Genomic DNA, 15,806 nt, shown 5'->3' with positions numbered 1-15,806 from the left:
AACTTATCCATAATACATAAACGATAAAATTTAGAAATTCAGTTTCTCGTGCAACTGATACGATTGTATTTATGATTCTTTTTTGGAAGATACCTATTTTTATAATTTTTCATTTTTTCTTAATTTCTCTGTTTCTCTATTTATACAAGAAATTTACAAAATTACCAATCAGAAATAACGAATATATTAATAAGTGGAAATGTATTAATGAAGGAAAAGAATATTAAAATTAAAAATAATTTTTTTAATTATATAGAAAATTTATTTGTTCTCCCTACAAAAAACATTTTCTTCATGTATTAATATGTTGATAAATGATATTTTTCGTTATTTCTGATAGTATTATGCATTTTTTGTATAAATAGCGAAATAGAAATTGCGAAAGAACGAGAAATTGTAAAAGTAAAATTAATTTTCTAATTAATTAGTTTCGCGAATTTCTTTGATCACCGAGTTGATATTCAAAAAGTAAAATCTCAATAAAATTCAGGCAAGAGATGCTAGAGCAACAAATTAAGTGAGCAAAAGTGAGACGCATGCGTAAGAGCTTATTAAAATCTCGAAAATTATGGCCGAATTAATTTTTTCAATTTCAACGCGAATTATAAATACTTTCTTCAGTTTTAGCATGCAAAATATCTATCATAAGTTAATCTGTAAAAAATGAAGAAAAGTTAATATATATATATATATATATATATATATATATATATATATAATATATATATATATATATATATATATATATATATATATAGTTACACACATTTATGTAAAAATAATTTATCAAAAATTTACAGTCCCTTTTCCCTCTCCCTTACTCTCTCTTTCTCTCTCTTTTTTGACGGATAAAAATACAATATTGAAAAGAGATTAACATAGTAATCATTTTTTTATATAATAGAGTTCACTCATGAGTAATGCGGAATTCGACGAAATTGTTTGCTTTACGATTAGAGCATAGGTCGAGATTCCGCATCGGCTTACTTTACACTTTTGTGGAGAAAACATCTCGAGTAAGTCGCGCTATATAACTAAATCATCGTATTCGATAGAGAAAATTGTAAGCTGCTTGATATCGAGATATGTCCGCGCGCGCGTTTGGAATCTCAAATATGTATTGCATTATAAAAAGGAAATCCTTAAATAATGAAGAATCGTACTGAGCGATATCGCATCGTTAAAATCGTCGGCAGGTCCGTAATGCCGATTTCTTCCTCTTTAATATCTCCCGAATACTGTTCGGTCATCAATCGCCGGAGCTCACTGGGCCGGAAAAACGCGTAAGGAATTTACGAGATGGAAGTTGGCTCGGACAGATTATTCTCATCGTTGCTCAATCCTGAAACGGCCAATCTTGCGATATAATCGCGACAGAATCAATAGCTATTACTCAATAGCTTCGATATTTTTTTTTGTGAGACGATGATAAATTTTTTCTCGACTTTCGATATCCTCGCGCTTCTTCGTGATTTTACGATCTTATTGTCACAATCGTCTTCTTGAAATTTATTATGATTAATTAAAGCAGGAGAGATGTCATTAAATACTAGAAAAATATGTTGGTTTGTATATTAAAATTGTTTATTTTATTTAAGATATGTAAGCGAAGGGGTAGGGGGAAGGGGCACGCCAAGTTTTCATATCTTACTTCGACTTGAAGGTCGAAGATATCACCACTTTTTGTAAAAATTTATATTATTTCTGCAGAAAATATATATTAGATTTTTTAAAGATATTCTTTATGTAGTCTACGTATTTTTTTACCTTTGTAAATATTATTATTAAAAATCTTTCCGGAAGATAAAATATATTTGAATTAATAAAATTTTTAAGAATACGTAGAAATTTTTAATTACAGTTTTGTTGAAAATTTTGTTGTATCTTTGCTGTTCTTCTTATATCCTCCTTACAATGAAGTTAAAAATCTTCTTCCCTTCGTCTCGTTGTCAGATCGTTTCTTTGCGAATCGCAAACGCGACGATTATTTTTACTTTAATTAATTCCTGCGTGTAACAGGATAAACATTGGTCATGTAACGCATATTTATCCACTTGTTATCCAAACGAAGCACGTCCCTGGGTCGCTTGTCGTGGAAAGGTTTTAACGAGGAAGATTTTAATCGACCATTTTTTCTTGCATATGACGTAATTCCTCTTTCTTCAATTGCACCAAGAAAAAGAAGAGCCAAGCCAGGACCAAAAGAAGAAAGCGAAATTTTCTTCACGTGTATATAATGAACATTTCTTCATAATGCTTAAATTATTTTCTTATAATACTTCTAAATTAAGTAGTGTGCGATTTAAATTTCTCTGCATTGTGAACTGGTCATATTTTTTTCTTCCGAAAACATATTATCTATTCTTTCATCATGACATTATTAATCTAAAAATTATCAATACTAACAATACTCACGGGAAATTTTAAATAGTTTTACAATATTCAAGTATACAGGAAAAAGGTGTAATACAGCAAGAAAAATGCCCTTATATATTCACTCATTACTCAAATATAGCAAGTTTATCAAGAAGTATTATTAAAACAGAAGTCGATATATGATAATCAACAGAAAAATCGCATAGAATTCTGCTTCAAATGTAATTTTAGAAAGAATTACAAAATCAATCATATTTAAGAAACAAAAATTGTAAAAATTGTTAGTAAGTATTTTTACATTCCACAAAAATAATTGTCATTGTGTTCATATATATGTTCTCATTGTATTTCTCAAGGTACAATTTAAAATATAACCAGTAATAGAGCAATATATAAATGATTCTATATAATATTATATATTAACTTTTATTAACTTTTATTTTAATCCGCTATTTTTTTCGACTCTAATAATTTCCTTATTTCGTCTCTTCCATTTGATAACATTTTGATAATGCAGTGAGAAATCAAGAAAGAGAAAATAAAAACACACATGTCGATCTTTTTTCGTTTTCCGTATATCGGATCTACGTAAAGATCCCAATCGTTCTCTCTCGATAAACCAGTTAAAAAATGTCGCCATTTAATTACGACAAACCGCTAAGACACCGCCCTATCGGGGTGATAAACTGTATCGCTAAATTGACATATTGCGCGATAAGAAATTATTACTTTTAAATGTGCAAGAGGCAATTGAAAAAAAAATTTCGATGATTGGACATATAAAAAAATATACGGGCAGATAATTTTTTTGTAAATAAATATTATCTGAGTATATAACTGCAAATAAATATTTTTTTTTAATTGCATATAATTTTTCTTCTTTTTATTTAATTTAGAAATAGATATGTGTTCTTTTTATTTCTTTGCTGTTTTATATAATAATAACATTTTCCGTATTTTTTTCAAAACTATTTAATTTGATTATAATAATTGGTCAAATATATTTTTTGCATTTTTATAGAATCTCATAGAACGATGAAAAGAAAAGAGAGAAAGAGTTGATTGTTATATAAATGTGATATATATAATATTGATATATAATAATATTAAATATGTTGATACAGCTCAATATCTTCCATTTTGAAAAATTAAGAGAAAAATGTATATTTGAATGAATACCTTCTGAAAAATTTTATTTAGAAGTCTTAGATATCAAAAATTAAAAATTTACAAGAATAATTTACTTTATTAGCTTCCCATCAATTTTCTAACAAATTAATAAAGCCTTTTTCTGGAAATTGTTGCAAACTTGCCACTTAAAATTTTTGCAAGAATAGCTACTTCAATGAAAATAAAATAAAACATTAAATTTATCATATATCTCGTATATCTTTCTCGAAAACAAAAATGTATGTAGGTTTTTTTCATAAAACACAATCGTTCAAAAAAATAAACGAAGTGGAAACTTTTTATTGGCCTTTTTATATGTAAGTTTCTCTTTGAAATAATGCAATTTTCACTGTTTTCCTTCTCGTAAGAAATCACAGGAGACTACAAATGCATCCTCTCTCGCGTTTGCTGCTGATACATACTTCTACCATTATGTTACTAGATATCTTTTTTGTCCAATTACCTCATTACTATATTACTGGAAGCGGCTCTCTTTATAAACTTGTGAAATACAGCGTGTAATACGAAAAACTGACCACTCGGCTCTAAAGAAATATATTCATTATATTGAAAGCGAGTAAATAGTCTCGCCTGCTCCATCTCTCGTATCTCATTATCATTATCATGTTATAGCCAGCAACAACTGTGTGTTCTACTCGCGCTTTTTAAAGAAACGGCGAATACGATGTAACGCGATCACGTAACGCGCGAATCTTCTTCATTAGAAAGAAAAATTGTTATTACATGAAACGCTTGAATTTATCAGGCTCATTAGCCGCTATGATTCATCATTAATGCATACGCGATGGGTCAGTCGGCGGCTCTAGGTGAAAGGACGTAAACAATGGATACAAAAGATATTCGCACACACATAGATTGAATCATTTTACCGTCGATTAAAACCGGGAAGATATAGATCTGCGTAGTATCTTTTGAGCGAACAATCGTGCGAAAATTTCGATTTAAATTCTCGGAAAATTTGCAGCGAGAATGATGCTCATACTATAGGATGCTGCACTTATGTTGCAACGATAATATGGTATTTAGAATACGCTCAACATATAAACGAGCACATAAGGTTATCATCCGAATGTATAGCATATATATTTATTATGTTTGACATCTCCGATGATGAGCCGATTCTTGATTGAATCTGATTTTCCAATCTCCTGCACGTATATAAGCTTAGGAGCTAAAATGTTTGTTTTCTGAATATTTTCGATATTAAAGGGGGAGAGGCACGCCAAGTTTTCATATCTTATTTCGACCTGAAGGTTTATTATTTATGCGATTTATGCAATTTAGAATTTATGTAAAACTGTTTTAAATTGTATATGTCATATAAAAAATGCTTTAGGAATTAAAGTAATTTTAACTCATTTAGTATCGATTATGAATTAAACACATCACATAATTTATTGTACTTGGCTAATAGTTTTGATCTGATATCGGTTTTTAAATATTTTATCACTCTTTAAGATTTTTTTATTTTTTTAAAGATTTTTTTTATGTACTTGGCATATTTTTTTACCTTTATAAGGTTTTCTTTAGATATGTCATGTATTGAAAAAGAACTCTTCTTATATACATATATAAATATTTAAACATAAGATAATTTATTTAATATCTTTCAGCAATATATATATGTGTGTGTGTGTGTGTGTGCGTGTGTGTGTGCGCGCGCGTATTATATTGAAAATAATTAATATTGAAATCGATTAATTATAAATTTAATTTTACTAAATTTTACTTAATTTTACTAAAATTAACTTAAATACTCGCAAGTCATTGCTTTTATTATTTTCATTTGGAATCCGATTAACGTGCGTTCAGCAGATGAAATAATCCGCGAAGGGAGCATGCAGTAAAAGATTCTGACAGAAAGGCTGAATGCACTGGCAGAACGTGCTTTCAAAATACGCTACGCATATTAAAAGGAGTTGTGGAACATTTAAACTTTTAAATGTTGCTCTCAGTTCGGTCGACATCATTCATTATTCATTGATTTTCGTGCGCTACGAGGAGTGGCGCAGCAAGAATTAATTCGCCAACAATGTATCGTGTCGAAAGATATATACGCGTCCGCATCGTCGATTATTATTTATGATTTCGCAGGATTGAGTGTGTAAGCATGTGTGCGTGTCCTCCTAGTGAACATACGCGCTAGTCCACGTGCGCTGGCGCCTACGCACGCGTGTTTCTTGCCTTGTTTCTTTATGTCACTTTATAGCCAGTAGCCTTGCCAATAACGCGCGCAATTCGCATTGTAGTCGTGTTCACTCGTAAATATGTCTCTCTAGGGTGTCTACTTCCTGAACAAGTCTGAGATTTCTGTTTCAGAGAACTAATAAGGTCAGAAAATTGTTATGGAATTTTATTAGAAATTTTTTTGAAAACAATTCTCTTTTTCATAATTTTACTCTTATATTGCAAGTATTTGTCGAGTGATTGAGATGTGAATTATACGTGTCCAAAATATATTATAAATATATATTGTTTTCTTTATACATATATTTAATATACAGGGTGTTTCCGGACATTTGCGACAAACTTAAAGGGGGGGGTGATAGATCTCGACAAATGGAACAATTTTTGTTAAACAATTCGTGTCCTGTATAAAAAGAATATATTCAATATTTTAGTATAAAATATATATGTATGTAAAATAAATATATATGTAATATATATTCTTTCTCTCTCTCTCTCTGTTTTTATATTCGATAGCATATTCGAAAATATACACATTCTTGATTAAGACCTTATATACGATAAAAAATGAAAATGTGCAAGTGAAAAATATTTATCGTATAAAAGCTCTACAATTCTTTTTAATGCATTTTCAAATATAACATTTGAAATTTAAATAGCTCTTTACATATCTTTTGAGCAAAAACACACATATAAAGAAACTTATGTTGAAAAATTACATTCAAAAATTCTTTGATTTTACCTGGAATTTTGAATAAAAATACTTAGAAGATTAGAGAATCTTACTTCTTTTTTTTATAAAAGTTGAGCAAACATTCTGTTCTGTTTTGATGATGACTTATTTTCTTTTTTTCGATGGATTCTTCGTTTTATGTGTCGGATCGAGATTTAATGCTCTATAATACATAATCAATTTTCCGAACGATATAATTACTTCCCTCACAAATAAAACGACAAGATAGATAGATATTTATACACGATAACACGATTATATAAGATGTATCATATTATGGTTTGGATAGACCGCACTTGTTTGAAAATGTGAGTATAGATCTACGGACACACATCTCCTCCTTCTGTAGATCTATTATTTTTAGCACATGTTTTCCTTCACAGCAGGAAATTGAGGCAATAAATAAGAAATCTAATACACGTTTGTGTATCTTTGTGTCAAATTGATAAATATATTAATTCACCAGTGATTTATAATTCATCAGTGATTGCGTGTACTTCTATAAGTGTATATAAGTCCCTATGCTTTAATAGAGAGAAGCCGTTTAAAATTGGCCTTATATTCTTCCTTTTTTTTATTTATATCCTCTCGAGATTTGTGAACGTTCCGCGGCGTTGGAATAAATTATGTGCATGTCAAGTGTGTATATATCAAAGAATTCTTTTTCTACGAATGTAAATTAATGGCACTTTAATCTACTGGCGACGTTACTGGCATAAACCGACAGATGAAAGGCACGTGATGATCGCAATCAATCGATTCTAATCGGCCTGACTTCTTGGAAGCGAAAACCGGCCTCGGATGTCAACGTGTGACAAGTTTGTGATCTAAAGAGAAATAATTTTTATTTTGTTAAATAAACTTTGAATTATTATTTAATAATTGCAATTTTGATTAAATAATTATTTAAATTATTTCCCTTATGCTATAATAAATAATTAATACTTTTTTTGGAGATAATTATTTCATTAAAACATTTAAAAATATGATATTAATATGATAAAATACGATATTATCAATCAAGACTTTATTACTTGATTTAGAATTGTTTTATGGTCAAGTTACAAAAATACATTTTCGCGAAATTGAATGTTATTACCTGAAATAATTTAATTTTAATATATATATATATATATATATATATATATATAAATGAAAAAAATATTTATAAATTATTTATAAATTATTTATAAATTATTTATATACAATTGTATTGCATTGAGATGTTAAATAGCACTTCAACACTTCTACAGCATTATTAATATAATAAAATTATATCTATATATGCATTGATTATGTAGGACCAGGATATTATATTTCAGAACAGAGATTTTTATTTATTTAGTAACTAATAATAAATAGTATCTTAAAGAAATTAATTAGTATATTAAAATTATATTTATTATATAATATAGAGTTATATATATATATATATATATATATATATATATATTTATTTATGTATTTATTTATTATCGATATTATTGAATACATTTTTTATGTACATTTTTTGCCTCTTTCCTCGTTTCTTATTTCTCAACAGAAAATCCTATGAAACTATAAACTTATGAAATTTGGTTAACGTATAAGTTTTCTTAATTGCATGTCAAGCTATGAAGGTAAATGATAAGGTGAATTGTGATTAAAAAAACATTTAAAATTTCATGATTCATCACGTTTTATAGACTTCGCTGAACGATCATTAATCTTCGAAATCTGTCGTCTCATTTACTCGGAAGCATGCATGCGAAGCACATCAATGACCTTATCGACTTCTATATTTTTTCTCTTTTTCGTATTGAAAATGATTAAGGTTCATCCAATTGCCGTTACTTTTACAGTCGGTGGCCTTAATAAATGTCACGAAAGGAAACAGAATATTGTCATTGGCAAATGCAATCTCATGTTTTCAAGAGAACAGCATTATTCTCTAATTTTGGATTACTTTATATTCTAGCACAAAAATATTAAACATAATAAAAAATCAGATTATTAAAGCTTATGCTATTTACGTTTACTATAAGATATCAAAATTAATTTTTAGCTACTCAAAACTAATTAAATAATATACATGATCCCCCTAAAAAAACCTTATAAAGGGAAAAAAATACGCCAAGTACATAAAAAAATCTTTAAAAAATCAAAAAATCTAAAAGAGTAATAAAAATAAAATATTTAAAAACCGATATGAGATGTATTTACTAAATGAAAAGATTAACAAATATATATTGTATATATGTATATTGTATAAAATTTTTTATTTTATTCAAGATATGTAAACGACGGAGCGGGGGGATATCACTACCTTTTTGTAAAAGTTTAGATTATTTCTGCAAAAAATATATATGCATTTTTAAAAATCTTAATGAAGGACGTAAGTCGTGTATTTTTACGAACTTCATTTTCTAGATATTAGAGTTCATTCCCAAAGGTGGTTTTTGAATATTGTTATAATACGTAATGATAAATTAGTTTCCTTGGTAGTCTTATCTAACGGCACAGTTTTATATTTTTGTAAACTCCCATTTTCAAAATATTAGATTTTACCCCCAAGAGGTTTTTGAAAATTATTATACGACAAATTAATCTCTCACACGTATACACACACATATATACCTATTACCATATATGCACACACATGTACATAAATGGTTTTGTCTCTTAAAGCATTTTTGCACACCAAAGCAAGTAATCATATATGCGCAGTGTAAACGCAGCTTGAGGAACAAAATCGCTTTGAATGTGTGCATACGAAGATGTGTTCATGAGTTTGAACCTTATTATAAAGAAAAATGAAAAATGTCACATTTCTGACATGCGATTATCATTTCTCGGGATTGATTGCACCGATTTTATTCAAACTAGTCGCAATCAAAAGCTTGTATTCACATTATATAATAAAAATGCCATTAAACTTTCGATTATGGCTTTAGTTTCTGAAATATTTTAATCGAAATTTTATTTGACGTAAAATTCCGAATAAGCTACTTGGTAGCATCCTCATCGATAACAGTGACTCTCAATGCTCGGATTCAATTTTTTATTAATTTTTTATGTACTTGTCGCAACGTTACTACGTCGCTTAATATTTCGATTATTACAGGAGCGTTCAATTTTGTTGCAATCTAAAAATGATCGTATTCTAAATAATTAATTTCTAGTGTTCTTCGTAATTAATTTCTTTATTTTAGTACATTTTTTAAATGATTTTTCCATTAATCGTTTCCTATTTATTAACAGGACAATAAAATAAAATTTCCTTTTGCCCTCTTTAATTTAAAATTTTCTATACAATTTACTATACAATTCTATACATTTTACTATACAATATGAAAGACCTTTTTATTTGATGAAAAGAAAGTTTATCGTCAATAGTTCCTTAATAATAATAATAATATGTACGAAAATAATATGTAAGAGAATTAATGAGAAACACTATATATATATATATATATATATATATATATATATATATATATGCATATATAATTTAATAATTTAATAAATGTTAAAAATATATATATGTACACATATGTAAATATAAATTCATTTAATATTAAATTTTTATTCAAGACAGTAGTTCTCCCCTTTATATAAAACGAACGATGATATCCGATAAGATATCTTATAATATCGATATACATGCGGCCCTGAAGAAGCACTTATCGTATACGTAGGTGAATGTCGGCAGAGAAATCATACCAGCAAGGACGATGTAGTGAGAGAAGAACAGGGAGACGAAAAGGATGGGCTGGAGAGAGAGAGATACACATACAAACCACGCCCGGCTCATCCCGACTTTCTAGAAATCGAAAACTGGATCGCGCGGCTGCCAACATCTCCGGAGATCTCGAGAAACGTCAATCTCCCCAGGTTAATTCACGTAACAGACGTCAGTCTTGCTGACCGCACGCTCTCTTTTTCTCTCTTTCTCTCTCTTTCTTGCTCTTATTTTCTTCTTCCCGTAACCAGCCGTCATTTTTCACGTGGACATTACTCACTCTCGGTGAAACTACATTTCAAATAGATTTTTCAAACAAATCCAATTAAAGGCGATCGAAGAGCTAGACAAGAATTAATCATTTAACCGACAACATTCAATTTCTCGATTATTTCCGATTGTGCATTATATTTCTCTGTCAAATTTAGCATTTAGATCCTCAAACGAAAGTTCTCTTAGAAAAAGGAGAACAAGATTCATGACATCCATCAATGTTGAATCAATATATTGATGTATGTTAAAAAGTAATATTATTACAGCGTTTATTTCCGAAAAAAAACATGAAAAATCTAAAATTCTTCTTTCAAAGATTTTATTTCCATTTGGAAAAATGTTTATCTTACGAGAGCTATTCAGTTTTTTTCAGTATATTCGCAATCTACCACTTGAAACTTAAATAGCTGTGTTTTCTTCGTAAGTGAAAAGCATTAAGAAATATATATAATAAAAAATACTTATTTTAAAAAATTTACCAACAAATTTTATTAATTCTTCTGTTTACTTGGAATTATGAACAAATACATTTTTATAAAATTTGAGTAAATATATCGTGTTAATTTATATAATATTCACTTTAAAATTTAAAACGATAAAGTAGGACTGCACAAAATATCAACATTAGTTTTGAGTTTTGTCTTCTCGAAATTCGAGAAAAAAACAAAACAAAATTTTTAATCAGTATCAAGATAATATCCAAGACTAAAATTATCAAAATTATTAGACATGTTAAGATTACTGGTTTTTAAAAGAAGCTAAAATATATATATTTGTGAATTAAATAAGGATATAATCACACAATATACACACAATATTATAATCACACATTATTATAGAATTTTAAAAATTTCGTTTAATAAATAAAAACATTTATGTTAACAAATTTAAAAACAATAACATAATACAATAAACAATATAAAATTTTTAAAAATTATTTAGTTACACAAAACTGCGTACAACATATGTACACGATTCTCTGTCTATGTATATGTTAGTTGAGTTTGCATTCTGGCATCACTGCCTTTTCCTAAGAAAAAATAGCATATAGCATATACATATATATATATATATATATATATATATATATATATGAATGACATAAATAATAATAATTATCCTAGGTTCCATTCCAAAACGTAAGTAAATTTTACTCGATGGCCGATTTGAACCAGAAGATTTGAATCAGAAAGGCTTGAAAAAATTTCGGAACGGCCATCCGAATAAAATTTCCTCGATTACTTACTTTTTGAAACGTAATCCTAAATTGTTATAGTATACTAATATACAAAGTTAAATTAGGTTAAATATTAGGTTAAGTTAAGTATTATTTTAAACAATTAGCATTAGATAGAAATTGTTAATAAAATCGTGATCAAATTATACAAGATGAAGAGATTTTCATATTACAAGATTCACTGAAAATCAAGATAAGATTTAAGTTGAAAATTTTCAATATATTTTTACGAATTGTTGTCTTGAATCTTGTGTATAATCCTACAATAAAGAGATTCAACGTAATTCCACCGCATATCATCGGATTTTCGTCTTCTCGAATTTGACAGGGCGTCGCCCGAGGATGCGTTCCGCTCGCGAAAGTTTCTCTCCGCACGATAGAGTATTATTACACGAGCGAACGCACAAGGGAAAGTACATGTAAATCGAACTTAATCGACCAGATCTCATACCGGACGACACACACTCTACTGCTATCACTTTCTTCGGGGCCGCGCGAAAACGCGGCGGCATTTTCTGCATTGCGAAAAAATCGACAATCCGCCGTAGTACATACATGTAGGTACACACTTTCGACTTCGTTCGCTGGTTAAGTCGCGCAAGGCATCCACCGGTAAAACGTCCATAATTAACGCTTTTCACTATTATTTAGTTGGACGAAGAGTGGTTTTTTTGCGCGCGAACGTCCGCTCCTTTTATGCGTCGTTGTTCATTTTCCGCCTTGCCTTTCCGCTGACAACACACGTAGCGGAGTTTCTCTTTCGTTGGAGTGGACATAACTGCAACGAGAAGCCGTTAGGGTTAGTTTCTGGTTCATAACTAGATCGAACGTAAAACAGTATCCACACAAGCAAAGCCGTCGATCAATATCAATCGAAATCTACGAGATTCAGATATGTTTATGGTTCGGTAATGGGGGCCATTAAATTGGGGTGCATTAATTGCTTACATCTACAATTTAAACGATTTTTTAAATCATATATTTATGCGTTTTGACAGAGTTTTTTTGATCGAGAATCGAGAATATGTACAAGACTCAAGCAGCTCAGTGACGTTTTAAAAACCGTATTAAAAATAAATGTATTGGACGTTTCGTATGTATTTAAAATATCCAAATTAAAGTCTAAAACATCTTTAGGACATTTTATGGATATCCATTATTATTTCTTTGGACATCTTAATAATTTATACATTACAAAAAATATTTAGAAAATAATTTATATATAATTCTTTTTCGCTTTTTTCTTTATTCTGGCAGTTTATATTAATATTTGTTACAATACTTATATATAATTTGATAATTCGTGACTTTATATTTTATATTTCATTACATTTTATATTTTTATTAATCTTTTGCATTCCAGCTAATTTTGTTAGATGACCTGCTACCAACTCCTCAAGGCATTTTTGTAGTATTTTGTGTACCCGTTGTGTATCTTTGATGAACATTTTAAAAATGTTATTAAAAACTTTATTATATCAAATAAAGGAAAATTCTACTTTACTATCATACTGCTACTCTTAGTATCATAAATAATTTCATTATAATTGGCGAAAAATAAATATTATATATAATATTATTATTTTTTCATTACAAAATATATATCGTCACTAGCGGTGCTTCTGAGGTTGTGATCCGCGATTAGCAATAAAAGCCTCTCGCGTTTTTATGTTTAGCTCAATGGCACGTGTCGATTGAAGATAAAAACCCTTTCCCACCATGCGCAGGTAGAGACATCAACGCTCGCAAGAGATGATTTCAATGCAATTGCGACATTGTCAACCGAGTTACAATAGAGATCTTTAAAACACATTATTAGTGAAAAATGTTTTTTCTTATTTCTCCTTAAATTAAATACATCAAGCTGTTAATGTTTTAAATGAACAAATAGCAAAAACCAATAGGAGCTAAAAATACTTATACAAATAGCAAAAACCAATAGGAGCTAAAAATACTTATTATGTTTTTAAAATTTATATGTAAGATATTTTCAATCTTACAATTCAATTTTATTTCTAATAGTATTTTTACTTTAGAACAATTACATACATGACAGAAACAACTGAAAATGTGGATAGTTATTGTCTTCATAACTTACGAAAAAAATTAGATGTTATTATAATTGATGAATTATAATAACTCTTATATTATTTACATTTACATATGTGTGTGTGTGTGTGTGTGTGTGTGTGTGTGTGTGTGTGTGTGTGTGTGTGTGTGTGTGTGTGTGTGTGTGTGTGTGTGTGTGTAAATGTAAATAATATAAGAGTATTGTAATTCATCAATTAACACATTTTGAAAATTTTCGTACTTTTTGCATATCTCTTTTAATATATTCTCTTTTTTGCTTTATTCTAAATCTTATTTCTTCTCTAAAGTATTATTCATATGACACAAGTAGAATGTGTATACTAAAATATAAATTGAATATAGATATCCCTTTGTTATAGATATTAATTGTATTGCTGTAGATATCGTCATTTCATTATATATCGCCGAAGAATTTGTTGAGAACTTTATTCGCTGACAAGAAAATCTCGATAGAATAGAATTAATTGCGCGTATGATGGTGATCCATTAATAAAATTCTGTCAATTAGCAAAGTTCGAAACACGTGTCGGAACGAAATGGGGAAGCATTTAGAAATGAAGAGATAGAATGTGTGTGTGTGTGTGTGTGTGTGAGAGAGAGAGAGAGAGATATTGATCCATAAGATGCGCGATCGCAAAATCTGATAGATATATCTTACATATCCTGGCAGGTGTTTCTACTCTATCTATATTTTTTTCAAGCGCCGACGTGTTCGACGTCAAGTGGTAAAAATGCGAGCAATAGATTTGCCCGGGAGATCGATTTCCTCGACTTCTAAAATTCTTGTATAGCCTCGGGCCGAAGATACATTTATCACAAACGCGATCGATGACTTGATTTATCGAACATTCCCTCTCTTTGCCTTTCTCTCTTTTTTTCACCATCTCTCCCTGTCTCTCACCACTTTTTTCATATTATGATCGGTAACGATGATGTCGATAGAGAAAGGAAAAAAAAGAGAGAAAGAGAGATCCTTTCACTAAATGTTTTCAAATCGCATCGTTTTCTAGCGGTCCTATAATGCTTCTCTATTCTTCTCTTGACTCGGCATAATCTGATGATTTATCGCGAGCAGTAAGAAAGAAAGCTAAGCACATGATAGGTTTTCGATTTATTGAAGCACAAGCGGTGAGGCTTGCTTGTCAACCGGTCGATGTTACGCGATATATATCTCTAATAATCAATTGTGTCTATCTGATGATGCCATAGATTGGTATATTCAATTATTTTTGATCGACAGTTCAAAAATGTCGTAATCGGGCATAACTTTAAAATTTGTTTAACATCATACATCTGCGTTGCTTAATATATATTTCTTTTTCTTGCTATTGTCGTGTCAACTCTAGGTTTTGTCATTACTAAAATGTATATCGGATTTAAATTAATTAAACTTATTATATTTTTAACGTTCAATATATTATCATATTTAAATATATGACAGTATATGAGACATATAAATAATTTAAATTCTATAGTTTGTACACACACTTTTTGTCAATAATTAGTTGTATTAAAGATCCATCATTTGATTGTGGAATTCTAATTTTCCTCTAATATAGCAAAACAGATCGAAAATGAATTTAAAAGATGAAGACTAATACTATACGATGCCATTGGCAGAAATATTTTAAAAAATTAAATTCTCTTATAATTCTCTTATAATTCTCTTATAAATTCATGAAATTGTTCGAAATAGCTATTTTTGGATTTTTTACCTAATCACATGATTGTTTCGAAGAAAAAATATGTAATTTACAATTACATATTTTTTTCGAAACAATTATTGTTTTCAACAATTATTTTTTTTCTTTATATGAATTTCTCTCATTATTTTGTACATAAAAGTATTAAGATAAAATAATCGAAAAATGAATATTTTACTAGATATTTTATGTAAAAATTATTTCAAGTCTTATAACTCGAAAAGTACTTGATAAAAAAAATACTTTATAATAGTGTTTTGAGAAGCTCTCGAAGTAAGCTACAAGAGCTTTTTT

The 15,806-nt window shown here is 28.9% G+C and overlaps 1 protein-coding gene across 2 annotated transcripts in view; it reads left to right on the top strand.

The window, feature by feature from the left end:
• LOC105247982 (MDS1 and EVI1 complex locus protein EVI1-A-like) overlaps positions 1-15,806 on the top strand; it is a 32,224-nt gene that overhangs the window by 13,730 nt on the left and 2,688 nt on the right. Inside the window, exon 2 of one of the 2 annotated variants that reach the window (XM_025413283.1) lies at positions 10,165-10,360. The exons of the other annotated variant lie outside the window; for it this stretch is intronic. The gene's annotated coding sequence lies outside the window, so the exon portion shown is untranslated. The remainder of the gene's footprint in view (positions 1-10,164; positions 10,361-15,806) is intronic. 2 annotated transcript variants of the gene reach the window in all.

Source organism: Camponotus floridanus, unplaced genomic scaffold (genome assembly GCF_003227725.1).
Source record: "Camponotus floridanus strain SB8 unplaced genomic scaffold, Cflo_v7.5 scaffold64, whole genome shotgun sequence".
NCBI lineage: Eukaryota > Metazoa > Arthropoda > Insecta > Hymenoptera > Formicidae > Camponotus > Camponotus floridanus.
Note: the sequence above shows the minus strand (reverse complement) of the source record. Positions and strands in the feature narration are given on the sequence as shown.